The 18,529-nt window shown below is 43.9% G+C and overlaps 1 protein-coding gene and 1 non-coding gene across 2 annotated transcripts in view; one reads left to right on the top strand and one right to left on the bottom strand.

The window, feature by feature from the left end:
• LOC124613970 (xenotropic and polytropic retrovirus receptor 1) overlaps positions 1 to 18,529 on the bottom strand; it is a 286,213-nt gene that overhangs the window by 173,988 nt on the left and 93,696 nt on the right. The window lies entirely within an intron of this gene.
• Trnas-gga lies at positions 7,813 to 7,896 on the top strand. Its single transcript is given in 2 exon segments — positions 7,813 to 7,852; positions 7,862 to 7,896. It is a non-coding gene; the product is annotated as a tRNA-Ser (tRNA).

Here is an 18,529-nt window from a genome sequence, read left to right as displayed (position 1 = left end):
GATATGGAGGAGCATGTGGTGAGCACACCGCTCTCACGGCCGTTGTCAGTTTTCGTGACCAGAGCCGCTACTTTTCACAATCAGTGAACCAGTTCCTCAATTTGCCTCACAAGGACTGAGTGCACCTCGCTCACCAACAGCGCTCGGCACATCGAACAGTCACTCATTCAAGTGCTAGCCAAGCCCGACAGCGCTTATCTTCGGTGATCTAACGGGAACCAGCCTTATCTTATTAGTGTTAGTAATTTTCAACATCCTTCTACAGTGCCACATCTCAAGACCTTTAGTTCATCCGGTTTCCCGTGGTGCATGTTTTCACTATCATACAATGCTGTGCTCCAAACGTTCATTCTCAGATATTTCTTACTGGTATGGAGGCCGACGCTGGATAATAGTCGACTTCCCTTGACCAGAATTTCCCTCTTTGACTGTGCTAGTCTTCTTTTACTCGTAATGTTGGCCTTGCTTCGTCCGCCATGTGTTACTTTGCTTCCTTTACTACGTCTACTTCGTGGTCCCTAATTCTGATATGAAGTTCATCGCTAAAATCATTTTTGCTACTTCTCATTAGTTTAGTCATTCTTTAGTTTACTCTCAATTCATTTTCTGTATTAATTAGACTATTCATTCCATTCCCCAAGTCCTGCAATTCTGAATTCACATTCTCTGAAGATAGCAGTGAGATCAGCTAACTTACTGTTGGTACCCTTCCACTCTGAATTTTAATCCCATTCTTGAACCTTCCTTCCATTTCTGTCAGTGTTTCTTCGAGGTTTGGGTTGAACAGTACGGGCGAAAGATTGCATCCCTGTTTACACCCTTTTTAAAGCGAGTATTTCTTTCAAGGTCTTCCATTGTCGTTTCGTGTTGGTTCTTATGCATACTGAATATTTTTATACACTATAGCTTAACGGACACTAACCACAGAGAGCGATAATAGAAAATAGTCTTCATGGACATGTGCTGCACCGAGACGTTAATTTTACTAAGTTATCTGATTGATTAGAAAGAAAGATTACAAGATAGTTCTTACAAAAAGTAAAAGAAAACACCGTTAAGAAAGTTAACTATTAAAAAAACACCAGTATTGGTTAACAGGCAGGTTCACCATGAGGCGCCTCTTCACCTTTATTTCCTAGTTATAATTACGCAGCGCAGCCGTTTTTGGTTATGCCAGAGTCTACCTGCATAGTACTGCCCTAGAGTAAGAATTTTCGGTGTAAGTAGCACAAAACGAACTCACTTAAAAAGTTGTTTATTTTCTTTTAGGTGTAATTAAAGGAAAATTTCCTTTTTCTGTTGTCGGTGCTTACTCCAGGGCAACACCACTCGAAGAAATATTCATCACAACCGCAAACAGCAGACGTCTTGTGTTCACCATAATGTATGTTGAAAAAATAAACGTAATAGACATCCGATGATAGTCTCCGTTCAAAAGTTGTAACGGTACTAGTTTTTTTTAAAAAATAAGCAGCGCTACTGCAAGCGGCTGGTTGTTGTTCTTTTACTTCTTTTCACTTGCATCTCCAAAGAGCCACGATTTCACTAAGACAACTTTCGACAAAATAGCAGAAAGAATACGAGACAAAAGGGGACAGATTGCGCCCCCAAGAAAAAACTTAAGGAAAATGTTTGAGATAGTGGAAAAAGAACATCTTTTTCATAGCAGAAAAAGGAAATAAAGAGTGCTTAATTTGAGTACTTTATGGACGATGTACACAAATGTAGAGGTAGCTGTTTGTGAACGGTGCAAGAAAATATTAACTCTGTGGAAACTAGATACGTTGTACCGCACGGAGATGGACTTTAAAGACAGCGAAGAAACAATTAGGACAAATATTTTGCCATTGTGATCCAGTTTTTTAAAGGTGCCTGGCTAGACGAAAGATTAAGTTCGTGCGGCAGAACACAGCTACCAAGTTGAAGGTTTATTCTAAAATAAATCATCAAAGATTAACCGGCAATTTTTTTTTAATGAAATACACCTTCATTTACTACACGGTAAATCAGTTCTCGTAAAACGATAGCTGCAACTGTTTTTTGTGATTATAATACTTATTATGCTTCCGTTTGGGCCCTAAGAAGTAGTTATGTCTTAACAATCCTTCTGTCATTATCCACATGAAACGCGATAGATCGTGCTATGAAACTGATTACTCGTACTTTGGAAAACGATGAAACCTATATAAATAAATAAATAAAAATACAGTAGTAAGAGATGGGAGATCTACACTGCGAAGATTTCTCATTGTGATAAAAGGTTGAATCAGTTGATATAAACTCCACGCTCGCAGATAACAAGGGTCTTGTTAACGCGACAGAAAACGACTGCATAGTTACTGTGAAAATCGGTATGTATGCGAGTGATACCTTGAGTGGCATTTGGCAGCGCTCCATTTGTAACACTACCTGAGCTTGCTGTTTCCTGGAACAATGCTCCAAAAAGTCTTACGGTTTGATTTGTCGGGTGCTACCGATTATGGCGCTGTGGTTTTGAAAGTAATAATACCTCAGACATGGACAGAGAGAACGCAAAGCAAAGTAAAAGCAGAGTTCCGCATTGGCGGACTCAGACGGGCTAATCCTACCGACCGACCGCCATGTCATCCTGTACCACTGGCATCATTTGGATATGGTATGGAGGGTCATGCGGTCAACATACTGCTATCCTGTTCGTTGTCGCCTTACTTGACTTTGGAGCTGCTACTTATGAGGCTGAGTCCACCACATTATAGCCCTCTCACCAAGCAAAGGTCTCTGGATATAGTGGGAATAGAATCTAGGTCCTCTGCATAGCAGAAGAAAAAAGAAGGAAAATTGGGTTTAACGTCCCGTCGACATCGAAGTCATTAGATGGTTCAAATGGCTCTGAGCACTACGGGACTTAACATTTGAGGTCATCAGTCCCCTAGAACTTATAACTACTTAAACGTAACTAACCTAAGGACATTACACACATCCGTGCCCGAGGCAGGATTCGAACCTGCGATCGTAGCGGTCGCGCGGTTCCAGACTGACGCGAAGTCATTAGAGACAGAGTAAAAGCTCGGATGGTGTCGAGAATGGGGAAGGAAATGGGCCGTGCCCTTTCAAGAGAATCATCCCGGAGTTGTCCGGAGCGAATTAGGATAATCACGGAAAACCTAAATGTGAATGACTGGACGCGGATTTGAACCATCGTCTCACGAATGCGAGTCTAGCGTGCTGACCACTGTTCCATCTCACTCGACTCTCCTTAGCAACCAGACACCGTGTTACGGAGCTACTGAGGTGGACACAGAGAGAACACATTTTAAAATAAGAAGAATGAGAGGAGAATCTGCAGCTAACTCAGTAGTTCCGATCTGGCCTTAAGAGCAAATTACTCTAAAAATGTTTACACGAAAATGACACAGGATTTTAGATTTCGTAACTACTGAACACTTTATAGCAGGCTGTCCGAAACTGACGAAGGATGAATGTCCAAATAGATACAATAAGACGTCTTATTATTTTAAATGGCAGATATGCAGAGCCGAAGTTCTCTATCGGATACAGTGATACCAAGGAGTGACAACACTTGAGCCTAATACTGAACAAGACAGCATGGGTAACGGTAAAACACGCGACTTGTAATCGGGAGGACGGGGTAAAAATGTCCGTCCGACAATTCAGATTTTGGTTTTCCTCAGTTTCCCTAAGTCGCCCAAGCCAAATACCGAGACGGTTTCTTTGAAAGAAACTCGACCACTCTTCTTTCAGACTTTTCCTCAGTCCCACCTTGTACATCGTCTCCAGTGACCCTAATCTTCATCCTTTCAGGAAAGTCGAACTAGTCCCATACTCAAGGACGCAGTGTAGGGCAGCAGATGCACGAATACTGCACAGCCACCCTTTGCAAGGTCCTACCGAATATGGATTACCATTGTGATTCTTCGACTTATTATGAAGGTCTACCCACCAAGGGGGCCGCCGAGGTTAACACCCCCATCAGACGGACGTATCAGCATCAACATGTCACACTTCCTCACTTCATTCCCCTGCCGGCCAAATAATGGCAGTAAAAAATTTTTCACCACCAGGGTTCGAACCGATTTACCTCTTAAGTCGAGTTCTCCCGCACAGGCGTGTGCTAGCGACATGAGCTGTGAGGCGGTTTTTTTTCCTTATTTGAACTTTATAATCTATTGCAACCAAGAGGTACATACTGAACGAATTGCAGTACTAGATGGTTACAACTAAAGTGCAGCTATTCATGGAGGTCCAGTGGCGGGGGGCCGTAATTATGATAAGGCGACGAAACTTGGTAGATATGCTAATGCTTTAATGCAGGGCCGATTTACACCGGAAAAAATTAGTTCCAGTTGTGGCCACCAGGCACAAATCTGGCGCAGTACAGTATCTCGTCGACGTCTCCGGTGCTCATATTGAACAAACTGTGTAAGCGGCGGTTAGTAATGAAATGAACGTAGTGTCACTAACCTTTTCTGCCCACGTCCCGTTCCTAATCCATTACACATGGAAGCACGTCTACATAACTTTCTTACATTCACAGCGCCAGATTTGCACCTGGTGGCCAAAATTGGAACACTTTTTTTCCAGTGTAAATCGGTTCCGCATTAATTCATTAGAATATCTATCGAGTTTTGCTGCCGTATGACAATTACCGTCCACGCTGGACCGCTGTGAGTAGCTGTACGTTTATAACAACTACGCGGTAGCCAACAACACTGATACTATCCCAGACAAGAAGGAAGTCATTGCTTTTAAACAATATTCTAGCCCTATGTGATGCGAACATTTTTGATAAAGCATTCAGATGAAATTGATATTCATATGGTGAACTGGCCATAGAAACCACTATAAAACAGTAATTAAAACCGAGGTCAACCCTGTCGTAACTTTATTTATGGGCGCTGTCCCATAACAAGAGCGGCATGTAGGGCATAATACTGTTTGGAATAACTTATATTTTGCGATAATTACTGAGTCTATTTTAAGGAAACTGGAAGTCTGTGAAGTTCCTATTAGATAAAAGAATTGCATTATGAGTATAAAAGTAATATTAAGAATGATAATGGATACTATTTCAACTGGCAAATTTTACTTACTCCGTAAGGTCAGAAAATTGTAGCGAAATACAGGAAGATCTGCAGCGGATAGGCACTTGGTGCAGGGAGTGGCAACTGACCCTTAACATAGACAAATGTAATGTATTGCGAATACATAGAAAGAAGGATCCTTTATTGTATGATTATATGATAGCGGAACAAACACTGGTAGCAGTTACTTCAGTAAAATATCTGGGAGTATGCGTACGGAACGATTTGAAGTGGAATGATCATATAAAACTAATTGTTGGTAAGGCGGGTACCAGGTTGAGATTCATTGGGAGAGTGCTTAGAAAATGTAGTCCATCAACAAAGGAGGTGGCTTACAAAACACTCGTTCGACCTATACTTGAGTATTGCTCATCAGTGTGGGATCCGTACCAGGTCGGGTTGACGGAGGAGATAGAGAAGATCCAAAGAAGAGCGGCGCGTTTCGTCACTGGGTTATTTGGTAACCGTGATAGCGTTACGGAGATGTTTAATAAACTCAAGTGGCAGACTCTGCAAGAGAGGCGCTCTGCATCGCGGTGTAGCTTGCTCGCCAGGTTTCGAGAGGATGCGTTTCTGGATGAGGTATCGAATATATTGCTTCCCCCTACTTATACTTCCCGAGGAGATCACGAATGTAAAATTAGAGAGATTAGAGCGCGCACGGAGGCTTTCAGACAGTCGTTCTTCCCGCGAACCATACGCGACTGGAACAGGAAAGGGAGGTAATGACAGTGGCACGTAAGGTGCCCTCCGCCACACACCGTTGGGTGGCTTGCGGAGTATCAATGTAGATGTAGATGTAGATGTAGACGTTTCACCCTCCGCCACACACCGTCCGGTGGCTTGCGGAGTATGGATGTAGATGTAGATGTAGAAAAAAACCAGAACTGTACTGTGTCACGCAGACCAAAGAAGGCAAGTGTCATTTACACTCCTGGAAATTGAAATAAGAACACCGTGAATTCATTGTCCCAGGAAGGGGAAACTTTGTTGACACATTCCTGGGGTCAGATACATCACATGATCACACTGACAGAACCACAGGCACACAGACACAAGCAACAGAGCATGCACAATGTCGGCACTAGTACAGTGTATATCCACCTTTCGCAGCAATGCAGGCTGCTATTCTCCCATGGAGACGATCGTAGAGATGCTGGATGTAGTCCTGTGGAACGGCTTGCCATGCCATTTCCACCTGGCGCCTCAGTTGGACCAGCGTTCGTGCTGGACGTGCAGACCGCGTGAGACGACGCTTCATCCAGTCCCAAACATGCTCAATGGGGGACAGATCCGGAGATCTTGCTGGCCAGGGTAGTTGACTTACACCTTCTAGAGCACGTTGGGTGGCACGGGATACATGCGGACGTGCATTGTCCTGTTGGAACAGCAAGTTCCCTTGCCGGTCTAGGAATGGTAGAACGATGGGTTCGATGACGGTTTGGATGTACCGTGCACTATTCAGTGTCCCCTCGACGATCACCAGTGGTGTACGGCCAGTGTAGGAGATCGCTCCCCACACCATGATTCCGGGTGTTGGCCCTGTGTGCCTCGGTCGTATGCAGTCCTGATTGTGGCGCTCACCTGCACGGCGCCAAACACGCATACGACCATCATTGGCACCAAGGCAGAAGCGACTCTCATCGCTGAAGACGACACGTCTCCATTCGTCCCTCCATTCACGCCTGTCGCGACACCACTGGAGGCGGGCTGCACGATGTTGGGGCGTGAGCGGAAGACGGCCTAACGGTGTGCGGGACCGTATCCCAGCTTCATGGAGACGGTTGCGAATGGTCCTCGCCGATACCCCAGGAGCAACAGTGTCCCTAATTTGCTGGGAAGTGGCAGTGCGGTCCCCTACGGCACTGCGTTGGATCCTACGGTCTTGGCGTGCATCCGTGCGTCGCTGCGGTCCGGTCCCAGGTCGACGGGCACGTGCACCTTCCGCCGACCACTGGCGACAACATCGATGTACTGTGGGGACCTCACGCCCCACGTGTTGAGCAATTCGGCGGTACGTCCACCCGGCCTCCCGCATGCCCACTATACGCCCTCGCTCAAAGTCCGTCAACTGCACATACGGTTCACGCCCACGCTGTCGCGGCATGCTACCAGTGTTAAAGACTGCGATGGAGCTCCGTATGCCACGGCAAACTGGCTGACACTGACGGCGGCGGTGCACAAATGCTGCGCAGCTAGCGCCATTCGACGGCCAACACCGCGGTTCCTGGTGTGTCCGCTGTGCCGTGCGTGTGATCATTGCTTGTACAGCCCTCTCGCAGTGTCCGGAGCAAGTATGGTGGGTCTGACACACCGGTGTCAATGTGTTCTTTTTTCCATTTCCAGGAGTGTATTACAAAGAAAACAACTTTTCTGTATGCGTCCGCAATCATTGTGGATATTTTGTGAATAAAACATCTAGATCACTTATATACATGGTGTAACGGATATAACAGCAAATATTTTTGTTGGTGGATGAGGGTGGTGTACCGAACAACATTAAATCTGTTTACCCATTAACAACTGTAGCTACTACAGATCGTATGTTTTTAGATTGGTTAGTACCTCCGAGTATGTGTGTCAAGAGCAAACCATTAATACTTGCTTTGCTCTGGGCAGCAGGTGAGGTGTTATAAGCATGGTCGCATGGTCACAAAACACTTAGTGTATACAGACAGGCGTAGTCCACTTAGTAGCGCACTTATGAACCTGCAGAAAACATCAGTTGCCGGCCCGAGTGGCCGAGCGGTTCTAGGCGTTACAGTCTGGAATCACGCGACCGCTACGGTCGCAGGTTCGAATCCTGCCTCGGGCATGGATGTGTGTGATGTCCTTAGGTTAATTAGGTTTAAGTAGTTCTAAGTTCTAGGGGACTGATGACCTCAGCAGTTAAGTCCCATAGCGCTCAGAGCTATTTGAACCTTTTGAAAACATCAGTTCGTGAAGCTTGTGACGTATTTGTGGGAAGAATGATCGACAGCGAGGAAAGGAGCCAAAATACTGATGTGCATACATATTAAGGTACCACACACAAAACTATCTGCACTTATATCCGTTACATGCTGTATACCTTTATTTATAACGTTGTTCCGGCTATTGAACCTTATTTTATAAGTTCAAACTTTTGATCTGATGATAACAGTAGCCGAAACGACGTTATAAAGAAAGACATATTTAAACGATATAGAAGGTTTTGTTCACATGAGAATGCTCTTTAGAACCAATGAGAAACATGACTGTAGTTGTGATTCTTCAACTTTCTCCGGCGCAAATGATGACGAAATAGCTCACGGGTGAACGGCCGGATGTGTGTCCAACGGGCTGCTCGACACTGCCATCCGGCCGTTCACCTGTGAGCTGTTTCGTCATGATTCTAGTTCATTGACTTATACGTTGAATCAAAGGACGTTACCCACAAAACTGTTTTTTCTCCCAGACAGCAGGTTAACGCATAGCTTCTGACGCAGATACTTGGCACCTCACATAATACGGGCAGGAAAATATAAGAGAGGTAAGTGAGAAGGAATGGTTAAGTATTTGTAAAAATATTTGATTGAAGAAAGAAAGTAGTATGAATATGTTCAAAAGAGGAAGGGAATACAGCAATATTAGTTACCTAGAAATGAAATCAACAGGGAGTGGTAGCAGCCTAAGACGAAACAACTGCAAAACAGTGTGAATAAATCGAAAAATATTAAGGTGGTGCATTGCATAAGTACGTAGTATTTTTGTTTTACATGTTGGGTTTCGGGTTGCTATGGGTTTATTTATCGACTGTCATTTTTTTTGTAAGTATTACTGTTTGAGTATTCTTATTATCGTTTTATCATTTGGAGACAGTGAGTGGAGATGTGGACACCAGAAAACGGTGTATCAAGTCTAGAAATCGGATCACTTCCGACGTATTCTTCTGTTTGAGTTCAGCAGAAGGGTGGGAGCAGCGGAGAACCCAGAAACATTTGCGCCGTGTCTGCGTGTAGTGCAGTTGGACAGAGCACGTCAAGAAAATGGTTTTCTAGTTTTAAGGAGCATCGTTCTGATATTAGTGACTGTCCTCATTCAGGAAGACCTTCGGGTTTAATAAAGATCGTTTAAACTCATTAATCCACAATGATCCACGTACTCGAGAAGTGGGAAATATGATGAACTTTGATCATTCCACCATTGTGCGACATTTGCGTGCGATGGGGAAGGTTCAAAAATCGGATGTATGAATACTGCATGCTCTAAGCCAAAATCACCAAGATCAGCTGGAGGCCATATGTGCATCTCTGCTTGCTCGCCATCAGTTGTCTCGTGAACAACACCGACCGTTCCTATCCTGTATCGTTACTGATGACGAGAAATGGTTTATTTACGCCCACAGAACGAAGAGAAAGGAATGGTTGAGCCCAAACAGAGAAACAACTCCCCGTCCAAAGAACTGCGCTCATTTACAAAAGATAATGTTACGCATTTGGTGGATCAACGACAGTATGGTGTACTACGAATTGCTTCACCGAGGTGTAACCATCACTGCTGACATTTACTGTCAACAACTAAGACATCATTTGCTTGTACCTCTGTTCGTAGAAGATGGCTTCGAGCAGATAAAGATAACAGGTGTAGGTTTTCTTGACCTTTCGGCGGCCTTTGACATCGTAAACCACAGAGTGTTACTGCACAAAATCTACAATCTGACTAACGACTATGCGCTGACGAGGATAATTGCAACACTCCTACAGAATCGACGTTTTTTCGTGGACTTTCAAGGAAAACGCAGCCTATGGAGAAATCAAATGAACGGTTTCCCTCAAGGACGTGTACCGTCACCTATTTTATTTAATGTGTACACTAACGATCAACCACAGCCTCAAGGATGCAAAAGTTTCATATATGCTGATGACCTTGCTCTTGCTGTCCAGGGCAGTCGGTTTGAAGATGTAGAGATAATGCTTACACACGGTCTACAACAGCTTGGTGCTTACTATGAAAAGAATCAACTTGCATCCAATCCTAAGAAAACGTAAGTGTGTTCATTCCATCTGAAACATAAACAAACTGACAGGAAACTTGAAATATTCTGGAATGGAGTTGCACTAGAATATTGCTCCCACCCCAGGTATTTGGGTGTTACTCTCGACCGTACACTAACCTACAAGGAACACTGTCTGAAGCTGAAGCAGAAAGTATCCTCAAGAAACTGCGTTCTTCGGAAACTGGCGGGATCGAACTGGGGTACACATCCACAAACATAAAGAACAACAGCTCTTGCCTTATCCTATTTTGCAGGAGAGTATGCTAGCCCAGAGTGGTACAATTCAGTACATGCAAATCAGGTTGATGTAGCCTTAAATGACAGCTGTAGGATTGGTACAGGCTGCCTAAGGCCAACCCCCATGGACAAAGTTCAATGTCTCACTGGGATTGCTCCATGTGACATCAGAAGAGAGGTCGCCGCTAACATCGAGAGGCATAAATCAAATACAGTGACCTCACATCCACTCTTTGGACAACAACCTGCCAAGCCACGACTGAAGTCCAACAAGAGTTTCCTAACAACTTCACAGCCGTTAGAAGGATCCGCTGCGGTTACCCGACTCACCAAGTGGAATGAAACATGCCAACACCTGTCAAACTGGATGACACCACAAGAATCCCTGCCACCTGGACACAAGGAGAAGTGGGTCATCTGGAAGTCCCTGAACAGACTACGGACCGAAGTTGCAAGATCGAGGGACAATCTCCTTAAATGGAACTTCCAAATGCCAACACAACACTGTGTGAATGCGGTGAATTGCAGACAACCCGGCGTCTCTTCAAATGTAACTTATGTCCAACCAGCTGTAGCATGAAGGACTTAACGTCTGCAGCACCCAATGCTATCAAAGTTGCCCAATTCTGGGTGAATACTGTATAGTTTTCTTTGTATGTATTGTATATGTGTTCATTTTAGTGTATCTCTGACACGAATAAAGAACAACTAAGACGTCTTGCAGACGCAATCCAAGAACAACGACCAGGAAACCTGCTTGAAGTGATGCTACTCCTCGATAACGCCCGCCCACATTCTGCTAGACTGACAGAAAAACACTGTACTGAAGTTACATTGGCAAGTCGTTTCAAACCCACTTAATTTACCTGATCTTGTGGCCTCAGATTTTCACCTTTTCCTCTCTCTGTCGAACAACCGTAAGGAAGTTTCCAGAATGAGATTTTCACTCTGCAGCGGAGTGTGCGCTGATATGAAACTTCCTTGCAGATTAAAACTGTAGAGCACTTGCCCGCGAAAGGCAAAGGTCCCGAGTTCGAGTCTCGGTCGGGCACACAGTTTTAATCTGCCAGGAAGTTTCAACCTTAAGGAACTTTCTTTTCGTGTGAAAATGCGCTCCGAACATTCAACGAATTCTTCGCTTCAAAACGACGTGATTTCTACACGCGAAATCGAAAAGTTAGCCCAACGACAGACTCATGTAACGAGTGAAAGAGACTATATTATTAATGACAAAAGCCTCTCTTACGTGATATGTTAAACTCAATGGGGAGAGCGGGTAGGTGGCAAGACAACATCGGAAGCCTCTACGATTGAGAGTAACTGTCTTCTCACGTGATAGAGAAACAGAGTCCATTGAGAATCGAGCATTAGCTCGGGGTTTCTCACAGCTGTGATGGCAGCAGTGATACCAACAAATTTTCGGAAGAGTATCATCTTCACAGATCAAAGATACCAAAGACAGATAAATGCTAGAATATCGCAGAATTAACTTAACAGCTAACGCATTCACGTTTCTGACAATAATATGCAGAAGAACAGAAAAGAAAATTGAGGCTCTGTTAGATAACAATCAGTATGGCTTAGGAAACATTAACGAACGAGAGAGGCAGTTCTGACATTACTTTGCATAAATCGAGAGATAGCATTTGTCGACTTACAAAAACTCACAATATAAAATGACAGAAGATGTTTCAAATTCTCAGAAAAATAAGTATACACTATACGTCAATGTTGGCAAGCTACAGTATGTACTAGAATCGAAAGGGAAAAATCAGAATGGAATACTCAGATAGAAGTACTCGTATTAAAAGTGACCATCATTCCCTCTACTATTCAAACTGTATATCGAAGAAACAATGAAAGAGATAAAAGAAGGTTCAGAACTGAGATTAAAATTCAAAGCGAAATGATATCGGTGATAAGATTTGCTGATTAGATGCTATCCTCAGTGAAATCAGAAGAATTACAGGCTCTGTTGCACGGAATGAACAGTGTAATTGGAACAAAATATGGACTGAGAGTAAACCAAACAAAGACGAAAGTATTGAGGAGCAGAAGCGACTAACGCCAGGGTTGCAGATCACATACGCGATCCAAATACATTAATGTGACCACCACCTGTGTTGCACGTCTACATGCAATGACCATTCACAGACGATACTCGGCAGCGCTAGCAGTAGAGAGTAGATAAAACGTGCTGGGAGACGGGGAAAACAGCGCAGACGTTGTCGTGATGCGGAAACGGAGCGATTTATCGGACCTAGGGTGGAAGCGTTCCCGAAACGACTAACTTTGAAAACAGTTCGAGTGTTACTGTGGTTAAAGTATATCATGTATGGCAAAATGGCGCTATCCAAAACCGGCGTCGATGCGACTGTGGAGCAACACAAGCCATAGATGACAGAGGTGAACGACGGCTGCAGATACGTATACGGGCGAATAGACGTGCAATTGAGTAACTGACCACCCAGATGAACCAAGGGGCTAGCAACAGAGTTTTCTCAAGGACTGTTCGGCAGGTATTGCTGCGTATGGACCTATGCAGCAGGCGGCTGCTTCATGCACCAATGCTGACCGATGTTCATTGGCGACGAGGACCGGAATTTGCACGGCAGTACCGCGACTGTACGTCCGCTGGGTGGTGACAGGTGGCCGTTTTTAGGTGAATCACGTGCTGTGCTCCATCGAACAGATGATGTTGGCATGTACGGCGTTCAATGTCTAAAAGCAAAAAAACACTGCAAGAACCATCTGCAGGGTCCAGGCCGACGGATGGAGCATTATGGTCGAATGTCTTCGTGGCATTCCTTGTGTGATCTCGTCGTTCTGGAAGGCACAATGGATCAGTACAGTACGCAACTATTCTTGGACATCATGCCCACCCCTATATGCAGTTTGTTTTTCCTCGCCACGGTGTCATGTTCCAGCAGGCCAATATGTAAGTAGGCTGTTTAGGTTTTTATGTTGGTAACGCCACGTAGCGCTCTCTATGAAAATCACTGACTGCGCTGTGTGCAGTCTGTGGCTGGTTTGCATTGTTGGAATATTTACTATTGTAGTGTTGAGCACTTGGATGTGAACAGCGCGTAGCGTTCCGCAGTTGGAGGTGAGCCGCCAGCAGTGGTGGGTGTGGGAAGACAGATGGCAGGGTTTTGAGAGCGGACGATCTGGACATGTGTCCGTCAAAATGGCTCTTAGCAGTATGGGACTTAACATCTGAGGTCACCAGTCCCCTAGAACTTAGAATTACATAAACCTAACGAACCTAAGGACATCACACACATCCATGCCCGAGGAAGGATTCGAACCTGCGACCGTAGCGGCCACGCGGTTCCAGACTGAAATGCCTAGAACCGAACGGCCACATGGCCGGCGTTCTGCATCAATATCTTTCATTTGCTAACTATGCCTATCAGTAGTTAGTGCCTTCAGTAGTTAGAATCTTTTATCTAGCTGGCAGTATTGGCGCTCGCTGTATTGCAGTAGTTCGAGTAACGAAGATTTTTGTGAGGTAAGTGATTCGTGAAAGGTATAAGTTATTGGTAGTCTTGGCCATTCTTTTGTAGGGATTATTGAAAGTCAGATTGCGCTGCGCTGAAAATATTGTGTCACTTTAGTGATGATCAGAATAAGTAAAGAGAGAAATGTCTGAGTACGTTCAGTTTTGCTCAGCTGTTTGAAAATCAAATAACGTAAGAGGTTTACCAGCACAGTCATTCTTAATTTTTCGAAGGGGACGTTTCAAATGCAATGTGCCACACGGCTCGCAGTTTGCGTGCGTGTTTCGAAGAGCGCCAGGACAAGTTTATTGTACTACCCTGACTCGCGAAAAGTCCCGGATTTAAACCCAATAGAGAATTATGAGACCATCACGATCGGACTGTTCGCGCCATGTATTCGCAACCGAGAAACCTAGCGCAACTGGCTATGACACTGGAGTCAGCATGGCTCCATGTCCCTGTCGGTACTTTCCAGAACCTCACTGGCATTCTTCCTCCGCTGCAAAAGGTGGGTATTGAGGCTTTGACAGGTTGTCACATTAACGTGGAGGACATTCAGCCACTTAGCAGGCATCAGAATGCATGATGGACGAAGCAAAAGGGATATAATAAGCAGGCTACACAGCAAAGAGAATATTCTTCACCAAAAAGAAGTCTGCTGGCGTCAAACATAAAACTTAATTTGAGACTGACACTTTTGAGAGCACCTATTTGTGGAGCATGGCCGGCCGCTGTGGCCGAGCGGTTCTAGGTGCTTCAGTCCGGAACCGCGCTGCTGCTACCGTTGCAGATTCGAATCCTGCCTCGTCGCAGATTCGAATCCTGCCTCGGGCATGGATGTGTGTGATATCCTTAGGTTAGTTAGGTTTAAGTAATTCTAAGTCTATGGGACTGATGACCTCAATTCCCATAGTGCTTGGAGCAATTTTGGTGAGCATGGCTCTGTACGGAAGTGCATAATTGACTGTGGCGAAAACCCTAAAAAGAAGATAATCGAAGTGTTTGACATGTGGTGTTCAGAACGATGCTGAAAATTAAATTGACTGATAAGTAATCGCAACAGAATCTGTGAGGAGACGCATATGTAAAAACTACCTAGAAGAATGTATTATGGCATCAACGGATAAGTTCCATGCTACTTAAGGGAACTATAGGGGTGAAAATGGCTCTAAGCACTATGGGACTTAACATCTGAGGTCATCAGTCCCCTAGACTTAGATCTACTTAAACTAACTAACCTAAGGACATCACACACATCCATTCCCGAAGCAGGATTCGAAACTGCGACCGCAGCAGCAGCGCGGTTCCGGACTGAAGCGCCTAGAACCGCTCGGTCACAACGGTCGACTAAACTATAGGAGAAAAACTGCGGAGGAAGACAGTGATTGGAAGACATCAAACAATTTATGATGTTGCTTGCATGTTTGGGCTGCTTTGTGATGATGGAACTAACCCAAGAAAAGTAATAGTGACTAGCTGTTTCGACCTTTATAGGCCTCCCTAAATCGCAAGCAGAGGGATTAAACATTTCATGCTCCCTAAGACAATGCTTTGTACGTCCCCTAGACGGGGCACTGTCGTTCTGAAACCTCTCCACTACAAATGTTGGGCGGCACGAATCAAATGGCCATCGAGAACATTCAGTATTCTAATCACCTTTACTGCATTGTACAGCAATACAAGTACGTGACGAGCACTAGTAAACAGTTAAGTACTCGCGAAGTCCGTAACGGTCACTTAAACAGTTGCTGCTAGGAGAAAGCAAGCCAAGGAAGTGAGTCGCATAGTAACAAAAAACGATTATCTAAGCCGCTAGTCAACATATCCTTCAATGAAACAGAACACAAAATACCGCCGGTATATGTAACAATTACCTCTTAATCAGACGTCATCAACATGGTAGTTTGAACATCTCATGGAACAAAAAGTTCCCTAACGTACTCTGGTGCTGTAGATTTCCCACCATTGATTCACGACGAAGAGCTGTAGAAAATTAGTTGTAACATGGTAAAAAAAAGCGTTTCTAGACCCATGTTCACATAACATACACTACCTGACGCAAAAAGTGAAGCACCCAGAAGACATTGTTGGATATCAATGTAACTTAGTAAAGGGCACATCACCGAGGGGTATATAAAAGATTACAGCTGCAATTCTCTGTGACAGGTAGAACTACCATCAGAGTGAAATTAGTGCTGTTCGTGTTTAGTGCTGTTACCAGGCTTGGTAGGGTTTGTAAGAGGCGGGAAGAGTTTCAGAGGTTGCATCGTGATCGCTGAGAAAGGCACGGAGCTACCGCGCACACGTATGAAACAGCGTTATCAGTACATGACAGATATTGCGTGTCTGCAGTTGGCCGGCTGATCGACTGGTATATTATCCAGATTTGAGGAGCAGTCGAATGTAACAGTGGCCTGATGATGAACTGCATACATATTCGTATATGGTAACAGTCTGTTCTACAGGCGTATGCGAGGTGTATGTCATGTGGAGCAGGGAAGCTTCAGCTGTGTCCCAGGATTTTTCCTATATCATTAACGCCGATCCTGCTCAAGTAATGGCTCCTGTTAAGCTGTTTCGGCACTGACCAGTAGCAATGTTGAACATTTATTATGAGTTTCTTTTCTGTGAAAACAGAATAAACGACCATTCAATCTTCAGCAACCAAAATAATGAAACATATTGTAGATAAATAACAACCCTTCTGGCCATCAGAAAAACGTACCGCATAAAACAGCCAACATGTCCACTCACGATCACCCATTACAGTACCATAGTACATATATCTCCCCTTGACACACACACACACACACACACACACACACACACACACATCGAAAAAAATAAATACACACTCAGAGGAGTAGCAGACGCTTCCACAACCACAGAAAACAAAAGACGATCGCATCTCGCAACCTCAAAACAAAGAACTCGATGTGTACAAGCGTCTATATAACATGAAAACAAAAACACATCCAGTGTCAGTGAAGTACAGTGTTCTAAAAACAGTAGGAACAAAGTAGGAAGCAAAAAAATCGTAATAGTTGTAAATTAATATTGTTTAATAGTAGCAATGTAAAACATGGGAACCACTTACGATCTCGACAAACAGATCTGTAAGAAAAGCAGTGTTACAGTGGCCACTAAAGATGCTTTGAAATAAACCAGTGTGCTTTGGTCTAAATAAGACTTTTATTATAGCCGCAAAAGATTGTCTGTAACATGTACTACTGATAAGTTTTAAATTCTTGATCGTCGCTGGAGGCAGCAACAATAATGTACTCTTCTTGTAGGAAAAGGCAAAAAATGTCAAATCAATTGTAGCAATTGATTTTATTGAAAGCCTCTTGATCTAGGTTTGGACGTCTTTAAAAATGTGTTCTTCAGAAGGGTCAACGATTAACACCTAAAATGGTTAACATTATATACGTGTTAAAATTTAGGTATAAGGCAAAACTAAAAACAATTAACTGAATTACAAAGAATTTTTATACTTACTGGTTACACGATGTTGTGGAGATATGTTTAATATGTCGCCATAAGGCACAAATGAAGACCAGATTCACCTCCATAATAATAAAAACACAAAGTATCGTGCTGATTGTCATTCGAAAGTGCTTCTCAAATGCAGCTAGTGAACTGACGTCACATCATTGTCTCTCGGGTTGAGGAATATTTAGGACGCGAGAATGCAGTACACAAAAAAAATGGCTCTGAGCACTATGGGACTCAACTGCTGAGGTCATTAGTCCCCTAGAACTTAGAACTAGTTAAACCTAACTAACCTAAGGACATCACAAACATCCACGCCCGAGGCAGGATTCGAACCTGCGACCGTAGCGGTCTTGCGGTTCCAGACTGCAGCGCCTTTAACCGCACGGCCACTTCGGCCGGCTGCAGTACACAGACACGCGGAATAAATGCACATAACTGCGAAAAAGAACAGCGCCGAAATAGCTAGAAAACGCCCAAATTATTGAAATATTGGTATAGTAAAAAGGGAATTAGTACTCGTACAACAGTATAACACTGACTGAATAACATCGGGGATAAGCTACAGCCCTGTCTCACTCCCTTCCCAACCACTGCTTCCCTCTCATGTCTCATAAGTGCCATCTGGTTTCTGTACAAATTGTAAATAGCCTTTCGCTCCCTGTATTTTACCCCTGCCACCTTCAGAATTTGAAAGATATTATTCCAATCAACATTGTCAAAAGCTTTCTCTAAGTCTACAAATTCTAGAAACGTAGGTTTGCCTTTCCTTAATCTAAGCCATAGGGTCAGAATTGCCTCACGTGTTCTACCATATCTAATGAAGCCGATCTGATCTTCCCCTAGCTTTTCCATTCGTCTATAAAGAGTTCGTGTTAGTATTTTGGAACTGTGACTTATTAAACTGATAGTTCGGTAGTTTTCACACCTGTCAACATCTACTTTCTTTGAGATTGGAATTATTATATTCTTTTTGAAGGCTGAAGATATTTCACCAGTCTCATAGATCTTGCTCACCAGATGGTAGAGTTTCGTCAGGGCTGGCTCACCCAAGGCTATCATTAGTTCTAACAGAATGTTGTCTACTCTCAGGGCCTTGTTTCGACTTAGGTCTTTCAGTGCTCTGTCAAATTCTTCACACAGCATCATATCTCCCATTTCATCATCATCTACGTCCTCTTCCATTTCCATAATATTACCCT

Source organism: Schistocerca americana, chromosome 4 (assembly GCF_021461395.2).
Source record: "Schistocerca americana isolate TAMUIC-IGC-003095 chromosome 4, iqSchAmer2.1, whole genome shotgun sequence".
NCBI classification, from domain to species: domain Eukaryota; kingdom Metazoa; phylum Arthropoda; class Insecta; order Orthoptera; family Acrididae; genus Schistocerca; species Schistocerca americana.
Note: the sequence above shows the minus strand (reverse complement) of the source record. Positions and strands in the feature narration are given on the sequence as shown.